Here is a 16,507-nt window from a genome sequence, read left to right on the forward strand (position 1 = left end):
CTGTACAAATGTCACTGCCGGGCCCTGCCCCTACCATGACAGAATGGAGCCCCTGGCCCAGCCTTCCCTCTCTTAAGTTGCTTGTGTTGAATATTTGGTTACAACAGTGGGGTAAGTGGGTTGTGAAGAGCTTGTGCCAATGTTATCCTATTAACTCCTCAGGGACTCAGGCTTCTTTTAGCTTCTGTACCTAAAATATCAACTAAAGCTCCATCCATTACACCTACCGTCCAGATTGCAGGTGGAGGGGGGTAGACAATGAAGGGATCAAGGATGCTAGCCTGCTGCCTTTAAGATGCCTCGGTGCTATCACAGGATGCGTACACTCATCAAGCTAGGCTTCAGGCACATGGTCAGATTTAGCTGCAAGGGATGCTGGGAAATGGAGTCTTAATCTCTGGATGTGTGTTTGTCCATTTGAAGATGGAGGATTTGAACACAATGGAAGCCAGGGTGACTGCCTGACTGTCCCTTCTCACAGGTGGTCCCAGTGGAAGGAGACAACAGGCAGGAAGCAGTAGGATCAATATCCTTCCAGACATCCCCACTAGACAGCCATTGTTTCTTCCTCTGTCCACCATAGCCAGTCAACTACCATGTCTTAGAAGCTGAACATCCCCCATTCTCCCAGCTTCCATGGAAACAGCCCCAGTCTAGGCTGAATAGCAACTCACTAGGATCCTTGAAGACACTGCCATCTCTCCTCCCAACTTTATACTGGTCTATAACAGAGATCCAGTAGGGCTCTAACTGCCTTGTAAGATAGAGCATACCCATTTGTCTGCAGCTTGAATTCCAGGTCCTCCAGGATGGCTCCCAATGTCTTGTATATTCTGCTTACCTCCTTTTCCAGCAACCAAGCAGACTGTGTGTGCCCTGGCCTCTCCTGTTCTAGTTTTCCTGCTTGGAAAACTCCTGATCATGCTTCAAAACCCATGGCAAATTCTCCTCCTCTGAGTTGTGCTATGACTCATTCCTCAGTGGCTCACTCAGATCCCTTCCTCATTCATCCCCTCCTTCATTCTGTCTTGGGGGTGTGAGTGGAAGGTTGACTCCTGTAGGCTATGCCCTCAGAAGCTCATGAAAGGCTCTTACGGGTAGTCTGATCACAAGGAGGCAACTGTCGAGGGTCTGGAGGGTTGGAGGGAGGGAGACAATGGGGCACTTTTCTCCTGCTTTTGTCTGGGACCTCTCTGAAGAGGCTTTACCTCCTACACTCTGTGTGGTCTCTGATTCTGCCAGGCAGCCTTCCCTTAGCTCCCTGCAAAATGGCCCGGGATTGTGGGCTTCTGGACTCTTGGCTTGGGCCTTCCTAGCTCCCTGGTCACCTCCTACCATGGTGTGCTCTGTGCTTTACTCCCTCGGGATATGGTTGGGAACATCGACACCAGCCCAGCCATCTTGCATCCTGGGTAATGTTTATTCTGCTTTGTGGCTGGGGGCTGGGCAGAAGGAAGAGGGAAACAGACCAGAGCAGGGAGGACGACTCCCCCCTGTCTCCTTGTCTCTCTCTTATTTTAAACACAGAGCCTTGTTTCTGGGGTCAGGCAAGGATTTATGAGTGTGTTTAGGCAGTGGCACGAGGGGACTGCAGCGAGAAATGTTCTCTGTCACGCTCTGACGGCCTCTGCAAGGAGGCAGCTGGAATCATGAGAGGGGAGATTTTCCTTAGCTGATGGAAGCTCGCAGCCTGAACTCTACTGCCACTTTAAATGCTACCTAGAGATGCTCTGTGAGGCGGGGCTTGTCAGGGGGAGCACCTGAAGTCCTCCCAGCTTTGTCTGCTCCGTCTGTTCCGAAGGTAGATTAGGATGAGAGGTTTAAACAGAGATGAGATGGATTTGAACTAGACACTGGGAAGGACTTTCATCCCATCCATGTGGGTGAGGTATGGAGAATCTCAAGAACATTGTCTCCACAGATCTCCTCAGCCTCAGCTCCATTTGCCTGTTGACCACACTTCAGGGCCTTTGCACGGCTGTTTCCTCTGCCTCCTTGCTCTCTGCCATGTTTATTGGACCCTTCTTATCCTACACACCTCACAGTTCAGGCCTTGTCTCCTTGGAAGGCCTCCCCACCTCCTGGTTTTGTTTTATTATCCCATGGATCGCCATCTGCCACATATTTCTTTATTCCACACCTGGTTATTATCTATCTACACCCACTAGATTACCAGTCCATCAGCTTTAGGAATTCTTTCTAGAAAGTTCCCCCACCAGTTCCTGACACACCAACATGGACTCAATGAGCACACCAGTTGTTTTAGGGATCCCACAGAGGACCAGTTAGCAGGCCCCAGAGTGGCCCTGGCTGTGCCCAGTTAGGAAATGTCTGGCACATTCTGCTGGGGTGTAGGGAAAATGGCAATGATCCCTTAGTGGCGCGTGTCCTTCAAGATGTCACTTAACATGATTAGGTGAGCACCAGGCTGAGTCCGTGGTACTCACATCACAACCCTTTTGGATGCTAGGCCGCTGCCTAGGCTTGCCTGGGCTGAATGTGAGCTGCTGAGGTGGTGCATGGAGGTTGTCTGAGATGGCCTCAGAGTAGAGGCTGCAGGGTTCTGGGCACCAGGAAACGAATGTTCCTGGGTCAGGAAAGACTGGCTGTGTTAGGCTGCCAAGAGTCTCCTAGACTATGGCATCATACCATATATCATATCATATATCATATCATATCATATCATATCATATCATATCATAGACATGATATGGATAGTGAGGTGTAGGCTCCAGAGTCAGGCACTGGGATCCAATCTGCAGTATATAAAGGGCAGGTTAGCTCACTCCCTTGTACCTCACTTTCCCCATTTACAGAGTTGAGAGCAGACTAGCACCTCCCTCAAGCTTCTATTGCAATCTGGAGGATGTAAATGAGCCCTTCCCTTCGGAAGCTTACAGCCCTTCACCTTCAGGAAAGTTAGCATCATAAGTAGTAACTGGTAAAACCAATGGCAATTATCTCATCTCTAGGTGTTATCATGCCTGATTCCCCTTCCCCTCCCCCATTTAATAAACCAGAATTCCAATCTCTAGTGTGTCAGAGTGAGCCTCTCTTTTCAGATAGGGTCTTAAGTAGGTGAATGTTGGATGTGTGTGTGTGTGGGGGGGTATCCTAATCCAATTGGAGTGGTGTTGGGGCACTGGGCGGCGGGGAGGGAGGTGCATGTAAGCAGAGAAAGGCTATATAAGCACACAGAGAAGCTGGCCACCTGCAAGTCAAGGGTGGAGGCTTCCCCGGAAGCAAGCCTACGTCTTGTTCTTGGCTATCATCCTCGCAGCTGTGGGATGGTGGAGTCTAGGGATTACACTGCTTGTTCTGAGGTATTAGGTTGTGGCATCCACCACAGCCCAAGACTCTAGGTTAAGAACTCAGAAAGCCGAGCTAGGCGTGTCTCACTGAACAGTGCTGTTTGCAAATGTGAGGACCCAGGTAACTGATGTAACTCCTGTAAATACTGGAAACCATAGTGTGTGTGTCTGCAATCCCAGCACTCCTAAGGTGAAAGGGCATGGGGCAGAGACACAACTCCCAGAAGCTGCTAGGCCAGCCAGCTTAGTGAACAAAAAGAGATGCTGTTGTTTTAAAACGGAGAAGTTTAGGACTAATACTTGAGATTGTCCTCTCTCACATGCACACATGCAGGCACACACGGCACGCACGCGCACGCGCGCGCTGGCTCATACACACAAACTAAAAAGAAAACACATAAGAAAAGAAATAAAAATATCTCAGATTCAGAAATCTGGCCTGTCATCCTCCCAGTCCTAGCCCCAGGGCAGTTCAGGCCCCTCTCTATCCCTGCCCCATCCCTCCCAGCAGGTGCCACAGTGCTATCAGAGGTCACTGTGGATTTGCTCACAGGGCAAAGCCAGTAAGGAGGCTGAGAAGTTTTTGATGACAGGAAAGCAAACAAGCAAGGTGGCCGTTTGCCTGGGCACAAGCACAGCCTGTGGTCCTGGGCTCAAGCTTGGCTCTTTCCAAATACAGCCCTGGTCTGTCGCTTCAGCCACAGGAGTCAATGAGGGAATAGTGTGGGAGAGTGTGGCTGCCTCTCCACAACCTTCTGGCTGAAGCTCCGTTCTTATCTGGGTGATGCTGCTGGATAGAGTCAAGACACCAATGGAAACAACTTTGTTTCACAGATGGGGAAACTGAGACGGAAGAATGTCAAGTTGGTTTTGACTAACTGGATACTCAGGACTGCCAAGTGTCCTTCTGCAAAAGAGAATACTTCATTCTTCCTTCTCTCTCTTGTTCCCAGCACCAACACTGGAGCCATATATACTCCAAGGTCAGAGCCAATCCGAGAGAGGCAGGCGAGAATGCGCTCAATTGATTGGAGCAAAGCAAGTCTAAGGCGGAGCTAAGCAGCTGACTGATGGCAGGGGCCGCGAGGGCCCAAGGCCAGCGCAGAGGCTGCAGGCGAGCCAGGCCTTGGCTGGAGGGCAGGGAGTGCAGAGGCTCGGGAGCAGCTGGTCAGCCCGAGGCCTTTGGCACTGGCAGTGGCTCCGCTCAGCTGGTGAAGTGATGTTCTCTTCTGATTGAGCTAATTATGCTGATTGAATTTCCTCCCTCTCCCTTCGGAGCCTCGTCTGCCGCCTCCTCTCCTGTCTCTCCCCGCCGCTCCCGGTAGAGAAAGAAAGGGAAGGTTTCCTTAATGTGACTGGTAATTGTTATGCACACAGTGTCAGATGTTAATGTTGGCCCTGATTGACAGCTAATCAGCCCATCAGCTGTACAAAAAGAGTGAATAACTCGGTAATTTGATTTCCCCTGATTCCCCTGCGTGGGACGGCAGGGAAGTCTAAATTAGCAATCAGGGAGGCTGTGGCAGATCCTGGAGGGCGGCGAGGATGATGAGGATCCAGGGGCTGGGGTGCAGCTGTGGCTGGGGGTCGTTCCCATTATGGGGAGCCCCGCTGGTGGAGAGTAGCTCAGAGCTGTGCCCAGATCGTGGGGGTGAAGGTCCCATTCCAGGGCATCCTTTTTTGAGGCTGACATCTGAGAGGGAGCACTTGGGGGCGATGTCCTCTGGAACCCCACGTGTGATGGTGCCGGAGAGGTTGTTTCCTCAGGTGATAAAGCAGCGTGGCTCTCCTCACCCCAAGGCGTTAGAAGGTGGTTGCCAGGGTTTCTATAGGGTGACCCAAATTCTTGCCATTCTTGGGAACTGGAGTCTCCTAGCTCAGCTTTGGCAGATTGTATTCAGGTAAAATGGAACACCTGGGGATAAAGTGGTCTTAAGTGGTCCTCCTCCCTCTCAGCTGAAAGGATTAGATCCTGGCATCTCCTGAGGAGTCATTGTGGCCCAGAGAGGGTGCCAAAATTTCCATTGCATAGAGGCTAAAAGACTTGGTTGTGTTTCACAGTAGGACAGTTAGGACTCAAACCCAGGGTGGTCTCAGCTTCTTGTCTGGTGGGTTGCTGAGCAGGTGTTTCTCCTGTGACCTGCCCCAGGTGGTCACTTCCTGCCTACACCTTCTGAAGGCAGCTGTGAAGTCTGAACCCAAGCCAGCTCCCCTCCCCCATAAAGCACACATGTGACTGTAGCCACACAAATGCACATCTGTACATTTGTCCTTTTACAGTTGGGGAAACTGAGGCTGAGAAGTATAGCTAGGCACTTGCCTGAGGTCACATTAGGAAATACAGTTCCAGCCCAGACCCTCCCGTCCTGCTCCTCCTACTCTGGCAGAGGATCCGCCTAGGTGCCTTGGGGTTGGCATTGACAACAACAGTTCAGCCCGGAGAGGCCTAGAACCCCAGGTAGTGACAGCCCTCTGTTGATCTTGGGTGGTAGCAGCAGCTCAGAGCTTCCCAAGGGAAACATGAGGAGGAGCAGCCTCAGGTTTGCCATACTGAGTATTCTGGGAACATGGTGGCCCTGACCTGGGGGCTCATTCCTGTTGTGCCACAGGCCCCAGCAATCCAAGGATTAGGACTTCTCCATTGGGTCTCAGAGGTCACCTCCCTTGCAGCTCTCTGTCACCACTCCTAAAAGAGCTGTGCGTGCTGGCTGTGAACCCTCGCCCTGGTGTGTACAGAGTCAACTCCTGCATGGCCCAGGCACAGCTGGAAGGCAGGGATGACCAGGGTCTGCAAGGCTGAGACTTTGGGGAGTTGTATCCACGAGAGATAGTTGAGAGCTCATTCGATTCCAGTGGCTGGTTAATGGAGGTACTTAGGTCCATTCCACAGATGGTGAAACTGAGGTTCAGGTGAAAAAAAAAGCCATCCAAGTCTTACTCCTACCAAGAGGGAGCCTTCTGGTCCTGCTTTGGGCCCGGTTTCAGCCTTGTTCTCAGGGAGGCACAGCAGAGATTGAGGCAAGAATGGGGCAGGAGAGAAGATGTGAGAGTGAGCAAGGCTCAGATGAAAAACAAGGCATTTGAGGAAGTGCGAGTAGCCTTCGAGCTGCAAGGAAAGGCTTCGTCCCAGTGGAGAAGTGCTGGGTGGAGGAGGGCTGGTGGGGGTGGGAGGAGAATAAGAGGGTGTAGGGACAAGTGCGACCTGGATGTATTATATACACGTATGAAACTATCAAAGAACAAATTAACAAAACAGAAAAGTCCACACCTTAGTTAGGGTTACTATTGCTGGGATGAAACACCATGACCAAAGGCAAGTTGGAGGAGAAAGGGTTTATCTGGCTTATGCTTTGACATTGTAGTCTGTCATTGGAGGAACTCAGGACAGGAACCAAACAGGGCAGGGACCCAGAGGCAGGAGCTGATACAGAAGTTATGGGGAGGGTGCTGCTTACTGGCTTGCTCAGCCTGCCTTCTTATAGAGCCTAGGACTACCAGCCCAGAGGTGGTGCCATCCACAGTGGGCTGGGACCTCTCCCATCAATTGCTGATTAAGTAAACACTCTACAGGCTTGGCTACAGCATGATCTTATGGAGACTGGTTCTCAATTTTCTCCCTCCTCTCTCATGATTCTAGCTTGTGTCAAGTTGACATGAAACTAGCCAGAACAGTCCAAGAAAGTGCCAGAGCCAGGAAGAACCTGAGAAGACATGAGAATCAAATGAGTACAAGTGGTTGTGAAGGAAAAACGGAACATTAGGGGAAACGAAGGAAACTGAAATAAGCCGCGGATGGATATTGTTTAATAACAGTTTGTTGATCAGTCCAGTGACTGTAACAGTGTACCGATGGATTACGTAACTGGGTTAACCCGATGGGCAGAACATGGGAACACAGCCTATCTTTGCTAGTTCCCTATAAATCTAAGACTGTTATAAAAGGGGATGGAAAGGGGGAGGCTAGAGATGTTGCTCAGTTGATAGAATGCCTAGATGCATGAAGCTCTGGGTGTGATCCCTAGAACTACTTGAACTGGCAGCGTTAGTACACATACTAACATCTGACATCTCAGGGCTCTAGAGGTAGGGGCAAGAGAATCAGAAGTTCAAGTTTGTCCTTAGCCACATAAAGAACTGGAGGCCATCCTGGAATACGATGTGAGACCCTGTCTTTAGAAAGGGCAGGGACTTCGTGTGAAGACCAAATCTAAGGCCAGACTTGATATCTAAGATTCCTGAGGGACTCTGAGCTGTAAGGCTGCCTGAGGCAGGAGGAGAACAGAGCATTCCATGCAGCTGAACCGGTCAATGGGCTTGGCTTCCTGATGGCTGATGTGCCTGAGGAAATGCTTCAGAGAAAGGGCCAAGCAGGGTGTTGAGCTAGCTCAGGGCACCTCCGGACAGATCCAGATCCTTGCTCCCATGGAGTTCGCTGTGAGAGCATGCATCTCTCTCTCTCTGTCTCTCTCTCTCTGTCTCTCTCTCTGTCTCTCTCTCTGTCTCTCTCTCCTGTCTCTCTGTCTCTCTATGTTTCCCTCCCTCCCTCCCCCTCCCTCCTTCCTTCTGTCTCTGTCTCTGTCTGTCTGTCTGTCTCTCTCTCTCTGTCTGTGGTGACATCACAACGGTTCTTGCATGACAGTGGTGACCACTGCTATCTCTCTCTCTCTCTTTCCCTCTCTCCCTCCCTCCTTCCCTCCTTCTGTCTTTCTGTCTCTCTGTCTCTGTCTGTCTGTCTGTCTCTCTGTCTCTCTCTCTCTCTTTCTCTCTCTCTCTCTCTGTGGTGACATCACAACGGTTCTTGCATGACAGTGGTGACCGCTGCTATCAGGGACTGAGCTCTACCTTTGGACCTGTCTCTGATTTAAGGACTTCACTTTGATAACTGTGTACAGTTCTCTTGGCTGGCCATCCAAAGGGGGCACCTCTCATTCTCCCAGGAGCCACTCAGCCAAGAAACAGTAGGGCCGACTCTGGTCCTGGGCTGTTTTCAGTAGTCGCATGAATATGTCCTTCTACATGGTACTGAGGCCATGGAGGGAACCAAAGAGCCGCTGAAGTGGCCAGCATTGGGGGACTCAGGGTACATCCCCTTCCTTGTATCATGTTCCACAAGGAACCAAAAGGGGACCTAGTTAGGATCCCAACTCCCAGTCAAAGCCAGTACAACTCTCAGGATGTCATAGCCACTGAGGCCCAGAGCTGCCTTCTTGAGTGGTACTGCCAAGTGGCAAGCCAAGTGGCATAGGTGCCAGTTCTGAGCCATGAGACTATCCAGTCTTGTCCTTACCTTCAGCCCTTAGTGGTAGTACTGGGAGATGCAGACCCCAAAAGACATTCACTCTGATGCGTCTGAGTCACATTTCCCTAGTCTGGTTGTGTTGGCCCATGAGTAGTTTCTAAAATGTCTTGCTATACCAGAAGGGATAGCTCAGCTGCAGGTCTGGACCAAGAAATGGCCCCTCCTATGTCTTTCCCTCTCTGCCAGCTTCTGCCTCCATAGGCCACTCAAGGAGCTGGCTGGGGGCCATGCCTCTGCCTGTGTTTCCCTGGGGACACTTGCCCCATTGGAAGCTGAATATGGTGTTTCAGGCCTATGGGATCCTTCTGTCTACATCGTGCAACCCTCCCTTGGCTCGATCACCATACTCCCAGGCTCCCTTTTCTTCAGGGTGGCATCTGAGCAGACCCTGCTGACCCACCAACACTGTCCATGGCTGTTCCTGCAGTCTCACCAGAAGCTGGCTCCACACATCCATTGCAAGCATGAGGAACTGACATTGAAGAGAATGGGTGACTGCCACTCCTGAAACCTGGTGAGAAGCAGATCTGTCAGGGCCAGGGTCTAGGTGGGAAGAATCAGGAGTTCAAGGCTTGCCTTAACTACTGGAGTTGGAGGCCAGCCTGAACTACATGAGATCTGCTCTCAAAACCAAACCAAACCAAACCAAAAAGCATGGCTGTTCTTTAGAGTCCTGAGCCCAGATTAGGAACATCTGCTGCCCTGTGGTCTCATAGCCCTATCCCTTCTCTCTCTCTCTTCGATTGACTGAAATCTCCACCAAATGGTCGAGTTCATGCTGAGGGCACATGCACACTTGTGCCACCAACAAGCCTGGATCCTTGGGCTAGCAATACAGGGGTCGAAGTATTTAGGATAAAGTGAGGATGGGGTCAGGTACATAGGCTGGGTGAGGGCTGAACCAGAGGTCAAAGGTACAGAGAGAATAAGCGTTATCCAGCCTCACAGTGGGCCTGGAGGCTTTGCAGTGTGGCTAGAGAGCTCTTAAGAGGGCCGCAGTGCAGGGTTGGCAGAAGGAGAGTATGGGATCAGGAATGTGGTCCTCATTCCTCTCCTGCCTTGTGGAACACAATGCCTTGTGGGCTGGTTGAGGTCACACAAGTAAAGGTGACCAGTTAGAAGCAACCCCGCCTTCACTCCCTCTACTCCCTTCACTCCCTCCCATTCCCGAGTCCCAGCTCAGCCACATATAACCAATCTTCCCTTCCAGGTTAGCCAGGGCCTCTGTCCTTCAAGGCAGGAGCCTCCCAGAGCAGGAAGACAAAGCCATTGGCAATAGGGAGAGTGATCAGGAGGACTGACCCTGGCTGCTTGCAGAAAGATGTCTGTATCCAGTCACGCTCTCAGGATGAGAGCCAGCCCCAGGCTCTGGGCCTACTTGTCCTTCCTATGTAGTCTGAACTTTACATGATGGTTTTTCTTGGTGGTTGTGCTCCCACTACAGCCTCCATCTTAAGGAGTACCCTGGGCTTCTTATGAGCCTGCTTGTCTATTTAGGAGTCTATACTCCTCCATGAACCTAGACACTCCTCCCTGGGGTGCTAGATCTTACATTGTAGGTGCTCAATTTTCATGCTCCAAATAGGGAGCCGAGACTTCTCTACTCTGGTGGCCTTGGCAGAGCAGCGCTTCCTACCCATGGGGCTGGGGACATTGAGACAGTTTTAGCCAGTTTCCAGGCTGTGGAAGCTACTGATGGTGAAGTTCACTCTGAGTTGTATGTTCCTGAGGTTGGGCTGCCATTTTTCAACTTCTGTAGGCCACAGGCCTTGACTCCTCCACTTAGAACCACAGGAATAGCTACCTCTTTACCACACATGTCCTGACTTCATGGACAGTGTCATGCAGTAGGAGTCAGCCAAGAATGCCAATGAAGCTGGAAGGGAGGTGGGAAGAGGTGGGCCTGTCAGTGCAGTAGGATGGCTTGGCATGCACTGGGCTGTTCATGATGCTCAAACCCTATCTTGACTGAGGGTCCCTGAGCAAATCACGAACTTTGGTCATTCCACCTCCTGGGTAGCAATAAATTATCTACATAGTGTTTCCTATCAGAAGAGGAGGTCTTAAGAATTCACTCTGCAGAGGTACGGTTAGGACTGGTTAGGAACCAGTGTGCACAGATACCAAGCCATACACAAGTGCAAAGACCCTGTGGCAGAAAGGTTGGTTTTCTGTGGGTGGTGGGGAGGGGGAAGACAGGGGTTGGGAAAGGCCACAGGGGTTGGTGGAGTGAGTGGAAGATGAGGTCAGAGACATGGTAGGGGTGGGGGCTGCGCTGCCAGGTGGAAGTCACTGTCACTGTTCAAATGCTAAGCTAAGGCCAGTGGGCATTGGTGTGGGTGGAGGTAGAAGAGAGTAATAATCTAACCTGCCTCTTCAGGACCCACCGTGCCGTGGTACAGGACTGGCTTGTAAGGAGTACAGGAGGAAGAGTAGGAGCTCCAGCACCAGGTTGGCCTTGAGCCAGGCTCATAAACCCAGCCTGGAACTCCAGCCAATAAGAATAGCGGGAGAAGTGCCTCCCCACGGTTCCAGAAGCTTCTTAATCCACCAGGGCCTCAAGGAAAAAAACAGAGATGCCCAGAGGGGAGCTTTTAAGGGTTGCTATTTTGCATCTTAATGGCATGCTAAGCAGGCCTGTGGGCAGGGCCAGCTGCAGAACATTAGTTGCCACCAAACCTCGGTGACTCAGGCCACCGGGCTTTAAAATATTCATTTTCCTCTGCCTGCAGAATTCAGAGTCTGTGAGGCAGGATGCTGCACTGGGAAATGCAAATAGGGACCTGTTGGAAGTGGCCAGGTGGAAGGTGGGAAGGATGGGCAGAGGTCCTGAGGCCTCACTCTGTTCCCCCAACTCTGTTCCGTCACAGCCCCAGGTGGGTCCTACATCCTCCTAGAAGTCTTTTCCACTCGGGCTCAGAGCCTGCTGCCTGGGCCTCCTGTCCCTTCTGGGTCCACCTGAGGACAGCATTTGGTTTCTAGTTAGGGTGCAGGAGTGTGGGAATTCTATAAGTGCTTCCTGAGATGGGGTGGGGAGGGGACACAGTAGGGGCAGTGATCTGGAAGCCAGTGGGGTTCTGTCGAATCCACTCCTTTCAGGCAGCTTTTGGACACTCTCTGTTCCTCACAGAAAGAAACTGGCCATGTACCTCCTGCTCAGAGCATCCTGATGCTTACTGGAAGTGGCTCTTACCCTGCATTCGCCCAATACCAACTTCTGGATGCTCCAGGCAGATGTAGCAGTTATCAGCGCCCTCTATGGGATACATGACCTAGGGGGAGTTGGCTTAGGATCCCCAGGTTCTGGAATACAGAAAGGGCTGGGACTGAAGAGGAGAGCCAGGAAATGGGGGTATGCAGTCTCCTCCTCCCAATAGATGGTTTCTGGGTTGCCATGAAACACTTATCTGATGGGTGACTCAGGTCAATCGACTTTATCACGAGGTGAAAGGCAGCGGGTGCTGTTTCCAGCTGGGCTGCTTGCACTGGCTCTGCTGAGCAGCCCAGCTGGCTGGGGTGGGAATGCCTAAGCAGTTGGATAAATGATGAAACTTAGTGAGTGTTGGTCCTGCCTGAGGGATCCGTGGCTCTAACCCTAAAGCTGAGCTGTTGTTGTTTAGCTTCCCTCCCAGATGCCCTGGAGACAAGAAGGGCTGAGCAGCCACCTCTAATCATCTACTGCTTTGCCTGAGTCAAACAAAGATCCTGTGGCTGAAGAACACAAGGCAGATCTTGGGAAGAACTTCCCGAAGGAATGTCTGAGGCAGGGAGGCCTGTCACAGGAGGGGTGAACCAGGACATGCTGCTCCTTCCACATGGAGAATGGGCTAGGCCAGACTGAGGGCTGCAGAGGGGCCCACAGTTTTCGAAACCTTACAAGGCCTGATGAGGAGAGGAGTTGGTGGCTGGATGAGGTGTTCAAGAGTGAGGGCTTGGAAGCGGGTAGGAGCTAGGGGAGTCTGTCTTCTTTATAGAGGACGTGGCTTTTAAGCTCTCTGCCTTCTTCCCTGACTCAGTGTCATTGTTTCTTGTATGCTGCCTTCTTTTCCAAGCAAGGAAGAAGGCCACGTACCCATCCACAGTGGCTTAGGTGTCACTAGAATCCCTGGGGTTTACTGGCTCTGGTTAAGAGTCACAGAAGTCTCAGAATTCAGCAAAGCCCCAGCCTGGAGCAGGAGCAGACAGACATGTGGGGCAGAAGGTAGAGCCTTGAAGCATCACTCCCCCATCTTCTTCACCTTAGCCCCAGAAGTGAGTCAGGGTATTTAGTGCATAAGAAGGAGGTCTTGGACAGAATAGATAAGCTTCACTTTTACCTCGGCTCATTGTGTGCCACAGGCACACGTGGGGACTTTTGGGTTGCCTCGTCTACAAACTGAGTGATAATCATACAGCTTACATAATGCTGAAGAATAAACTCCTCAACACATAGCAGCTAAACGCATGTGTGCACACACATACACACACATACACACAGTGGTTACCTTAATCCCTGTGAACTGGGGTTTCTGCTCAACTCGGGCAATCCCCCTCCACTGCAGGAATCTCACAAAGCTGCTATGTCAGTGGAAGGCCACACTGGAGAACAGTCTACTTCCAAACTCATGTGCGTGGTGTTGCCAGGATTCAGCTTCTCAGAGACTGTGATGTGGGTCCTGCTGCAGGGGCCAGCATTGCCTTCAGTTTCTGGTGACACCAACCTCTCCAGCCAGCCCTATCAGAACAAGAGCAGGAAGTAGTAGTTTAGAGAAATAGGGGAGGAAAGCAGGAGGAGAGGAGGAAGGAGAGGAGAGGGGATGGGGAGGGGATGGGGAGGGAGGGAGAGACTTCCACATGTACACACGTAAGTAGGACAGACATGCAGTCTTTTGTAACCTAGTCATGGAAGTGACAAGCAGTCTCCTTTGCTCTCTTCTAATCAGACACAAGCCATCATGCCCAGTCCCTTAGAGGACCCAGGAGAGGAATACAGGACACAAGGATCCCTGGCAGCCACAATACAGTGCAGTTGGTTTTGAAGGAAACTGCTGAAGGTTGCCCGAGGACTTAGCATGGTGCCTGTACCTACTGCATCCAACCATGTTCTCTCTGTGGATGTGGTATTCTCAGAGCCAGGATGAACCAAGACAGCATAGAACCAGGACCTCTCTCTGCTTTGTCTTGTCTTCAGCACCCCTTGGAGAGTCACATGCCACATCCCTATCTCAAATCTAGTCCACCCCCTTCCCCTTCCTTGAACCCCAATGAACATCACCTTGTTCTTTCACCCCAGGCAGATATACAGAATTTGAAGTTTACAGATTTCTTAGAAATGGCAATGAAAGGTATGTATGTGATTATTATATATATATATATATATATATATATATATATATATATATATATATATATTCTGGAAAGAAAAAATGTGAAGTTTACCTCTCTGGCAAATAAACAGAGCTGTGACTGGTGTTTCAGGATTGACACGGCTCTTTTATGTACTTTTGACAGTTCTAGCTTGTTCCTGACAGCTACAAGTTTTCTCTCCCTCCAAAAAAAAAATCGGGGGAGGGAGTCATGTGACACCTTCCTACACGGAGTGCATGGCTCATGTTAAAGATGAGTAGATTATGATTCAGGGTAGCTAGGGCTCTGGTCCAAGGTCATAGAAATTGTGGAACCAGGATGTGAGAGACTGTGCATGATCTGTGCAATTCATTCATTCATTCATTCATTCATTCATTCATTCATTCATGTACATTAGAGACATAGCATTCAATCCCTGTGTTAGGCCAGACTCTGAAATTGGGTACTGGGGTCATGCAATGAGCAAGCCCTTGAATTAGCCCTGAAGACCTTTAACATCCACTGTCTTTCTCATCTCCCAACAGACTGTGATTTTATCTAAATCAAAGTCCACTTTCCAAGCATCTCTTCTCCCCTTCCTGCTTCTGTTGCTAGGCATGGGGCTGTATCTAGGGGGAGGTTCTGGAACCACTGATTTGAGTTGAAGGTAATAGAAGTGACCTGAGATTCCAGGAGAGAAGGAACTGAGAAGATACAGTAGCTGGACTAAACAGCAGCTTCTGTGGGAAATGGAGACCCTTCCCCTGGGGTGCTTCTCCACTTGGCCAGAACCCAGGCTCTCTTCTCCATGGTCCTTCAGGAGTTAAACCCAGTCTGCTGCTTTCCTGTCCAGTGAGCCAGGTGATGGGATTGTGTTTAATGGTAATTTGCAAGAGTTTGGTCAACTAGAAATACATAAGGAGACAGAAATATGAAGATGCCCTGGGAGTTTGTACAATTGATATATTGTAGCTCAGCCATCTGTTAATCCATTGCAGGGGAGATGGCAGAAAGAATTATAACCAGCCTCACATTTGTGATCCAAACCTTTGCACAGGAGAAGTTGGGAGAGTCAGCTGTGTCTCTAGAATATCCCATACTGCACTGCCCAGGGTGATTCTTTAGCTTAGGACATTCATGTGCGGGTGCTCTGTTAACATTGGACATGGGACTGAGTCTCTATCCTTAGAAGTTCCCATAGAGCCCATGATGCTCATGCCTGGGAAGGAGACACACTGGGAGGGAAAGGAGGCAGAAGAGGAGTGTGTTGAAAGAGGAGAGCCAGCTTAGGGGATTTGAGATGAACATTTGGTGCCTTAACTTGTAGAGAAGTTTTAATCCAGCAACTTGGCTGCTCTGGCAAAGGATCACGTCCAAAGACCTTCTAGGTCTCTGTGATCTGGCTGGAATGCTGACATACCTTTAATCCATAACAATGAAGAAAAGGTTAGTTTGTAGAAGGAAGCAGCCATATTGGAAAGTGAAGTCTAATGGAGGGGCAGACAAAGTGATGAATCAGAGAAAGATTTGACGGAATGAGCCAGAGATAGGATACACCCAACTATGATATGAGAACAAACAGGAAGGAGAGGTTACCTTAGAGCAGTGCAGAGAGAGAAGTGCTGTGTGTGTTTGGCAGAGAGAAGTGCTGTGTGTGTTTGGCAGTTTTACCAGGACAGTTTTACAGAGAGGTTACAGAGGGAAGAAGCTAGACACAGGTGAAGACAGAACAAACTAGAGAATGAGAAGGAGCCAGAAGATTAAAACATATTGCCAAAGTTAGTTCAAAGCCAAGTCAAGCAAATCAGTCAGAAGGAAGAAGAAGCCAAATTGAATGTGTCAGTTTAGAAGATTAGATTGTATGGTGGCTAGAAGATTCCAGGCCTAGGCCTAGGGATAGATGAGGGTATGGATCTCATCTCATCCCTTCTTCTGAGGAATTAAAAGTGGGCCTGTGAGTCACCCATCCCTCTACTCTACCACATCCCACTCCACTTAGTAGCTGTCTATCTTTGGGAAAATGACCTAACTGTTCTGAGCTTCAACTGTCTCATCTACAAAGGGAGTCTAACCATCTCTGCCACAGGATTGCATGAGGTAAAGTGCATCAAAGCTCGTCAGCTGTAGAATGTTCTATGTGCGTGAAATGATGTGACTGCAATAGGAGCATGCTGTATTCATTCCCCTTTTTCTTTCTATGTCAAATTAGACTCAAGCATCTTTGTGATTCAAGGGCATCCATCCCACTGATGGTTTGCCATCAAGGCCAAACATGGGGAGATGGTGGCCCTGGTGGAAAAGGGCTTTCTGTTTGGAGAATAATTGACTGGGACTTAGAGATGTCAGCAGGAAGTAGACATGCTGTGACTTGCTGGTTGTGGGCTGATGAGTAGATTCATTGGGGAGGAGACTCAGAATCTACTACAATGGTCCTGGCCTCAGCTGGTGTCAGGGTTGGAGTGAGAATGGTCCCCACAGGTGCATATGTTTGAACACTTGGTCTCTAGTTGGTGAAATTATTTGGAAAGGATTAAGAGGTGTGGCCTTGTTGAAGGAGGTATGTTACAGGGCG

The 16,507-nt window shown here is 50.2% G+C and overlaps 1 long non-coding RNA gene across 1 annotated transcript in view; it reads left to right on the forward strand.

Annotated features, from left to right (window-relative positions):
* Positions 1 to 14,641: 14,641 nt before the first annotated feature.
* LOC116095558 overlaps positions 14,642 to 16,507 on the forward strand; it is an 8,474-nt gene continuing 6,608 nt past the window's right edge. Inside the window, exon 1 of the long non-coding RNA XR_004120634.1 lies at positions 14,642 to 14,796. This is a non-coding gene — a long non-coding RNA (uncharacterized LOC116095558). The remainder of the gene's footprint in view (positions 14,797 to 16,507) is intronic.

This window comes from Mastomys coucha, unplaced genomic scaffold, assembly GCF_008632895.1.
Source record: "Mastomys coucha isolate ucsf_1 unplaced genomic scaffold, UCSF_Mcou_1 pScaffold18, whole genome shotgun sequence".
NCBI classification, from domain to species: Eukaryota; Metazoa; Chordata; class Mammalia; order Rodentia; family Muridae; genus Mastomys; species Mastomys coucha.